Here is an 8,958-nt window from a genome sequence, read left to right as displayed (position 1 = left end):
GTGTTACGGAACGAGTAAAGAGACTTGCCGGTAACGAGATTGAACAAGGTATCGGTATACCGACGATCGAATCTCGGGCAAGTACAATACCGCTAGACAAAGGAAATTGAATACGGGATCGATTGAGTCCTTGACATCGTGGTTCATCCGATGAGATCATCGTGGAACATGTGGGAGCCAACATGGGTATCCAGATCCCGCTGTTGGTTATTGACCGGAGAGCGTCTCGGTCATGTCTGCATGGTTCCCGAACCTGTAGGGTCTACACACTTAAGGTTCGATGACGCTAGGGTTATAAAGGAAGTTTGTATGTGGTTACCGAATGTTGTTCGGAGTCCCGGATGAGATCCCGGACGTCACGAGGAGTTCCGGAATGGTCCGGAGGTAAAGATTTATATATGGGAAGTCCTGTTTTGGTCACCGGAAAAGTTTCGGGTTTTATCGGTAACGTACCGGTACCACCGGGAGGGTCCCGGGGGTCCACCAAGTGGGGCCACCAACCCCGGAGGGCTGCATGGGCCAAGTGTGGGAGGGAACCAGCCCCAGGTGGGCTGGTGCGCCCCCCACAAGGGACCCAAGGCGCAAGGGAGAGTGGGAGGGGCAAACCCTAGGGCAGATGGGCCCTAAGGCCCACCCCAGGCGCGCCTCCCCTCTCTCCCCCTCTTGGCCGCCTCCCCAAGCCCCATCTAGGGCTGGCCGCACCCCTTGGGGGGGAAACCCTAGATGGGGGCGCAGCCCTCTCCCTCCCCTATATATATTTGAGGTTTGGGGCTGCTATAGACACGAGAACTTCTCCTCTTGGCGCAACCCTACCTCTCCCCCTTCTCCTCATATCTCGCGGTGCTTGGCGAAGCCCTGCTGGACTACCACGCTCCTCCATCACCACCACGCCGTTGTGCTGCTGCTGGATGGAGTCTTCCTCAACCTCTCCCTCTCTCCTTGCTGGATCAAGGCGTGGGAGACGTCACCGGGCTGCACGTGTGTTGAACGCGGAGGTGCCGTCCGTTCGGCACTAGGATCTCCGGTGATTTGGATCACGACGAGTACGACTCCTTCAACCCCGTTCTCTTGAACGCTTCCGCTCAGCGATCTACAAGGGTATGTAGATGCACTCTCCTTCCCCTCGTTGCTAGTTTCTCCATAGATAGATCTTGGTGACACGTAGGAAAATTTTGAATTTCTGCTACGTTCCCCAACAGTGGCATCATGAGCTAGGTCTATTGCGTAGATTCTTTGCACGAGTAGAACACAAAGTAGTTGTGGGCGTGATGTTGTTCAATATGCTTACCGTTACTAGTCCAATCTTGTTTCGACGGTATTGTGGGATGAAGCGGCCCGGACCGACCTTACACGTACTCTTACGTGAGACAGGTTCCACCGATTGACATGCACTTGGTGCATAAGGTGGCTAGCGGGTGCCAGTCTCTCCCACTTTAGTCGGAACGGATTCGATGAAAAGGGTCCTTATGAAGGGTAAATAGCAATTGGCATATCACGTTGTGGTTTTGCGTAGGTAAGAAACGTTCTTGCTAGAAACCCATAGCAGCCACGTAAAACATGCAAACAACAATTAGAGGACGTCTAACTTGTTTTTGCAGGGTATGCTATGTGATGTGATATTGCCAAGAAGAATGTGATGAATGATATGTGATGTATGAGATTGATCATGTTCTTGTAATAGGATTCACCACTTGCATGTCGATGAGTATGACAACCGGCAGGAGCCATAGGGGTTGTCTTAAATTTATTGTATGACCTGCGTGTCATTGAACAACGCCATGTAATTACTTTACTTTATTGCTAACCGGTAGCCATAGTAGTAGAAGTAATAGTTGGCGAGACAACTTCATGAAGACACGATGATGGAGATCATGATGATGGAGATCATGGTGTCATGCCGGTGACGATGATGATCATGGAGCCCCGAAGATGGAGATCAAAAGGAGCAAAATGATTTTGGCCATATCATGTCACTATTTGATTGCATGTGATGTTTATCATATTTATGCATCTTGTTTACTTAGAATGACGGTAGTAAATAAGATGATCCCTTACAACAATTTCAAGAAGTGTTCTCCCCTAACTGTGCACCGTTGCTACAGTTCGTCGTTTCGAAGCACCACGTGATGATCGGGTGTGATAGATCCTTACGTTCACATACAACGGGTGTAAGACAGATTTACACATGCAATACACTTAGGGTTAACTTGACGAGCCTAGCATGTACAGACATGGCCTCGGAACACGGAGACCGAAAGGTCGAGCATGAGTCGTATAGTAGATACGATCAACATGAAGATGTTCACCAATGATGACTAGTCCGTCTCACGTGATGATCGGACATGGCCTAGTTGACTCGGATCATGTAATCACTTAGATGACCAGAGGGATGTCTATCTGAGTGGGAGTTCATAAGATGAACTTAATTATCCTGAACATAGTCAAAAGATCTTTGCAAATTATGTCGTAAGCTCGCGCTTTAGTTCCACTTTTTAGATATGTTCCTAGAGAAAATATAGTTGAAAGTTGATAGTTGCAATTATGCGGACAGTAGAAAGCTTATGTCCTTAATGCACTGCTCAGTGTGCTGAACCCCAAACGTCATTTGTGGATGTTGCGAACATCGGACATACACGTTTTGATAACTACGTGATAGTTCAGTTAAACGGTTTAGAGTTGAGGCACTAAAGACGTTTTCGAAACATCGTGAAACATATGAGATGTTTCAAGGGCTGAAATTGGGATTTCAGGCTCGTGCCCACGTCAAGAGGTATGAGACCTCCGACGATTTTCTTAGCCTACAAACTAAGGGAGAAAAGCTCAATCGTTGAGCTTGTGCTCAGATTGTCTGAGTGCAACAATCACTTGAATTGAGTGGGAGTTGATCTTCCAATAAGATGGTGATGTTTCTCCAAAGTCATTGCCACCAAGCTGCTAGAGCTTCGTAATGAACTATAACATATCAAGGATAGATATGATGATCCTTGAGGTATTCACGATGTTTGACACCGCGAAAGTAGGAATCAAGAAGGAGCATCAATTGTTGATGGTTGGTGAAACCACTAGTTTCAAGAAGGGCAAGGGCAAGAAGGGATACTTCATGAAATGGCAAATCAGCTGCTGCTCTAGTGAAGAAACCCAAGGTTGAGCCCAAACCCGAGACTAAGTGCTTCTGTAATAAGGGGAATAACCACTGGAGCAGAATTACCCTAGATACTTGGTAGATGAGAAGGCTGACAAGGTCGATAGAAGTATATTGGATATACATTATGTTAATGTGTACTTTACTAGTACTCCTAGTAGCACCAGGGTATTAGATACCGGTTCGGTTGCTAAGTGTTAGTAACTCGAAATAAAAGAGCTATGGAATAAACGGAGACTAGCTAAAGGTGAGCTGACGATATGTGTTGGAAGTGTTTCCAATGTTGATATGATCAAGCATCGCACGCTCCCTCTACCATCGAGATTGGTGTTAAAACCTGAATAATTGTTATTTGGTGTTTGCGTTGAGCATAGACATGATTGGATTATGACTATCGCAATACGGTTATTCATTTAAAGAGAATAATGGTTACTCTATTTATTTGAATAATACCTTCAATGGTCTTGCACCTAAAATGAATGGTTCATTGAAATCTCGATCGTAGTGATACACATGTTCATGCCAAAAGATAGTAATGATAGTACCACTTACTTGTGGCACTGCCATGTAAGTCATATTGGTGTAAAATGCATGAAGAAGCTCCATGTTGATGGATCTTTTGGACTCACTCATTTTTGAAAAGTTTGAGACATGCGAACCATGTCTATTGGTGCATACGCATGAAGAAACTCCATGCAGATGGATCGTTTAGACTCACTTGATTTTGAATCACTTGAGATATGCAAATCATACCACATGGACAAGATGACTGAAAAGCCTCGGTTTCAGTAAGATGGAACTAGATAGCAACTTGTTGGAAGTAACACATTTTGATGTGTGCAGTCCAATGAGTGCTGAGGAATGCAGTGAATATCGTTATGTTCTTACTTCACAGATGATTCGAGTAGATGTTGAGTATATTTACTTGATGAAACACAAGTCTGAATTATTGAATGGTTCAAGTAATTTCAGAGTGAAGTTTAAGATCTTCATGACAAGAGGATAGAATGTCTATGATATGATCATAGAGATGAATATCTGAGTTACGAGTTTTGGCACACAATTAAGACATTGTGGAAATTGTTTCACAATTAATACCGCCTGGAACACCATAGTGTGATGGTGTGTCCGAACATCATAGTTGCACCCTATTAGATATGGTGCGTACCATGATATCTCTTATCGAATTACCACTATCGTTCATGGGTTAGGCATTAGAGACAACCGCACTCACTTTAATGGGGCACCACGTAATTCCGTTGAGACGACACCGTTTGGAGAAACCTAAGTTGTCGTTTCTTAAAAGTTTGGGGCTGCGACGCTTATGTGAAAAAGTTTCAGGTTGATAAGCTCGAACCCAAAGCGGATAAAATGCATCTTCATAGGACACCCAAAACAGTTGGGTATACCTCCTAATTCAGATCCGAAAACAATAAGGATTGTTTCTTGAATCGGGTCCTTTCTCGAGGAAAAGTTTGTCTCGAAGAATTGAGTGGGAGGATGGTGGAGACTTGATGAGGTTATTGAACCATCACTTCAACCGGTGTGTAGCAGGGCACAGGAAGTTGTTCCTATGGCACCTACACCAATTGAAGTAGAAGCTTATGATAGTGATCATGAAGTTTCGGATCAAGTCACTACCAAACCTCGTAGGATGACAAGGACACGTACTGCTTCGGAGTGGTACGGTAATCCTGTCTTGAAGGTCATGTTGCTAGACAACAATGAACCTACGAGCTATGGCGAAGCGATGGTGGGCCCAAATTCCAACAAATGGTTAGAAGCCATGGAATCTGAGATAGGATCCATGTATCAGAACAAAGCATGGACTTTGGTGGACTTGCCCGATGATCGGCAAGCTATTGAGATAAATGGATCTTTAAGAAGAAGACGGACGTGGACGGTAATGTCACCGTCTATGAAGCTCGACTTGTGGCAAAGAGTTTTTCACAAGTTCAAGGAGTTGACTACGATGAAATTTTCTCATCCGTAGCGATGCTTAAGTCCATCGGATTCATGTTAGCATTAGCTGCATTTATGAAATCTGGCAGATGGATGACAAAACGAGTTTCCTTACCAGTCTTCGTATGGAAAGGTTGTATGTGATACAATCAAAAAGTTTTTGTCGATCCTAAGGATGCTAAAAGGTATGCTAGCTCCAGCGATCCTTCCATGGACTGGAGTAAGCATCTCGGAGTTGGAATGTGCGCTTTGATGAGATGATCAAAGATTTTGGGTTTATACAAAGTTTATGAGAAACTTGTATTTCCAAAGAAGTGAGTGGGAGCACTATAGAATTTCTGATGAGTATATGTTGTTGACATATTGTTGATCAGAAATGATGTAGAATTTCTGGAAAGCATATAGGGTTATTTGAAAGTGTTTTTCAATGGAAAGCCTGGATTAAGCTACTTGAACATTGAGCATCAAGATCTATAAGGATAGATGAAAACGCTTAATGGTACTTTTCAAATGAGCACATACCTTGACATGATCTTGAAGGTGTTCAAGATGGATCAGTCAAAGAAGGAGTTCTTGCCTGAGTTGTAAGGTATGAAGTTAAGACTTAAAGCTCGACCACGACAGAATAGAGAGAAAGGACGAAGGTCGTCCCCTATGCTTAAGACATAGGCTCTACAGTATGCCATGCTAAGTACCGCACCTGAAGTGTGCCTTGCCATGAGTCAGTCAAGGGGTACAAGAGTGATCCAAGAATGGATCACAGGACAGCGGTCAAAGTTATCCTTAGTAACTAGTGGACTAAGGAATTTTCTCGATTATGGAGGTGGTAAAAGAGTTCATCGTAAAGGGTTACGTCGATACAAGCTTGACACCTATCCGGATAGCTCTAAGTAGAGATACCGGATACTATAATGGAGCAACAATTAAGAATAGCTCCAAGTAGAACAGTTATTTGGAATAGCTCCAAATAGAGCGTGGTAGCTGCATCTAGGAGATGACATAGAGATTTGTAAAGCACACACGGATCTGAAAGGTTCAGACCCGTTGACTATAACCTCTCTCACAAGCATAACATGATCAAACCCAGAACTCTTGGGTGTTAGTCACATGGGGATGTGACCTTGAGTGTTAATCACATATTGATGTGAACTGGATTATTGACTCTAGTGCAAGTGGGAGACTGTTGGAAATATGCCCTAGAGGCAATAATAAATAAGTTATTATTATATTTCCTTGTTCATGATAATCGTTTATTATCCATGCTATAATTGTATTGATAGGAAACTCAGATACATGTGTGGATACATAGACAACACCATGTCCCTAGTAAGCCTCTAGTTGACTAGCTCGTTGTGATCAACAGATAGTCATGGTTTCCTGGCTATGGACATTGGATGTCGTTGATAACGGGATCACATCATTAGGAGAATGATGTGATGGACAAGACCCAATCCTAAGCCTAGCACAAAGATCGTGTAGTTCGTATGCTAAAGCTTTTCTAATGTCAAGTATCTTTCCTTAGACCATGAGATTGTGCAACTCCCGGATACCGTAGGAATGCTTTGGGTGTACCAAACGTCACAACATAACTGGGTGGCTATAAAGGTGCATTACAGGCATCTCCGAAAGTGTCTGTTGGGTTGGCGCAAATCGAGACTGGGATTTGTCACTCCGTGTAAACGGAGAGGTATCTCTGGGCCCACTCGGTAGGACATCATCATAATGTGCACAATGTGACCAAGGGGTTGATCACGGGATGATGTGTTACGGAACGAGTAAAGAGACTTGCCGGTAACGAGATTGAACAAGGTATCGGTATACCGACGATCGAATCTCGGGCAAGTACAATACCGCTAGACAAAGGGAATTGAATACGGGATCGATTGAGTCCTTGACATCGTGGTTCATCCGATGAGATCATCGTGGAACATGTGGGAGCCAGCATGGGTATCCAGATCCCGCTGTTGGTTATTGACCGGAGAACGTCTCGGTCATGTCTGCATGGTTCCCGAACCCGTAGGGTCTACACACTTAAGGTTCGATGACGCTAGGGTTATAAAGGAAGTTTGTATGTGGTTACCGAATGTTGTTCGGAGTCCCGGATGAGATCCCGGACGTCACGAGGAGTTCCGGAATGGTCCGGAGGTAAAGATTTATATATGGGAAGTCCTGTTTTGGTCACCGGAAAAGTTTTGGGTTTTATCGGTAACGTACCGGGACCACCGGGAGGGTCCCGGGGGTCCACCAAGTGGGGCCACCAACCCCGGAGGGCTGCATGGGCCAAGTGTGGGAGGGAACCAGCCCCAGGTGGGCTGGTGCGCCCCCCACAAGGGACCCAAGGCGCAAGGGAGAGTGGGAGGGGCAAACCCTATGGCAGATGGGCCCTAAGGCCCACCCCAGGCGCGCCTCCCCTCTCTCCCCCTCTTGGCCGCCTCCCCAAGCCCCATCTAGGGCTGGCCGCACCCCTTGGGGGGGGGGGGAAACCCTAGATGGGGGCGCAGCCCTCTCCCTCCCCTATATATATTTGAGGTTTGGGGCTGCTATAGACACGAGAACTTCTCCTCTTGGCGCAGCCCTACCTCTCTCCCTTCTCCTCATATCTCGTGGTGCTTGGCGAAGCCCTGCTGGACTACCACGCTCCTCCATCACCACCACGCCGTTGTGCTGCTGCTGGATGGAGTCTTCCTCAACCTCTCCCTCTCTCCTTGCTGGATCAAGGCGTGGGAGACGTCACCGGGCTGCACGTGTGTTGAACGCGGAGGTGCCGTCCGTTCGGCACTAGGATCTCCGGTGATTTGGATCACGACGAGTACGACTCCTTCAACCCCGTTCTCTTGAACGCTTCCGCTCAGCGATCTACAAGGGTATGTAGATGCACTCTCCTTCCCCTCGTTGCTGGTTTCTCCATAGATAGATCTTGGTGACACGTTGGAAAATTTTGAATTTCTGCTACATTCCCCAACAGTTATTGTGTTATATGTATAACTCTAGTTATCCCTTTTTGGTTTATTCAACATAGTGGTAGTGTTATTATTGGATACTTTTTGAGGAGTTAACTTTTTGAAGCTCATCTCATAACCTAGGATGAAGCAACCAAAGAATGCGAGGAGGTTTTTCTTTCTTTTCAAACAGAAGGTTGGATCTCTAGTCACGGAGAAGATGAAGTTTTTGGACCAAAGAAGATGCTTAGGCTATGTATTCTTGATGAGTTTGGCATGAGAACAATGGCTAAACCTACAGTTATACTAAAATCAACATCACTACGACATGAAATAAAACTTCGTACAGAGAAGTGGAAGATCATGTGGGCTTACCGTGTATATCAGGTTCGTACATGGGAGGCTTCCAGGAGAAATGTCGAAACCATCGGAAGGCCGACTCGTCTGTTAAACGTTGCAATTAGAACATACGACAAACATCGTTTACAGGCTGGATTATTTTATTTGGCCGGAAAGTGGATCCTCGTTTTACATACACGGTTCGTAGTCACCTCTAAGGTCACAATGAGTTCTTCAAAGATTTGTGGAGAAAGAAGAGAATGGAGCGCAAGATGAGACAAACTAATCAGGAGCTATGCGATAGTTATGCAAGTACACAGAGATCGGATCTTTCTTCTTCTTCTCCCTCCTCCTCTTCCTCCCTTCTCCCCTCTTCTTCTTCTTCTTCTTCTTCTTCCCCTTCTACATATTCTAGCACTAAAACTAAACTGAATCTAACACTAAATCTAACAGCACAAAAAAGAAAAAACAGAAAAAATAACTCACCGGATCGAGCGGTGGCGCCGGGGCGGTGAGCGGCGGCGCCGAGCCGGCAGGGAGGCGGGGGCGATGGGGCCGCGGTGGCGCCGGGGGCGA

This window comes from Triticum dicoccoides, chromosome 2A, assembly GCF_002162155.2.
Source record: "Triticum dicoccoides isolate Atlit2015 ecotype Zavitan chromosome 2A, WEW_v2.0, whole genome shotgun sequence".
In the NCBI taxonomy this organism is placed as follows: Eukaryota; Viridiplantae; Streptophyta; class Magnoliopsida; order Poales; family Poaceae; genus Triticum; species Triticum dicoccoides.
The sequence above is the reverse complement of the archived record's forward strand: the minus strand, read 5'-3'. Positions refer to the sequence as shown.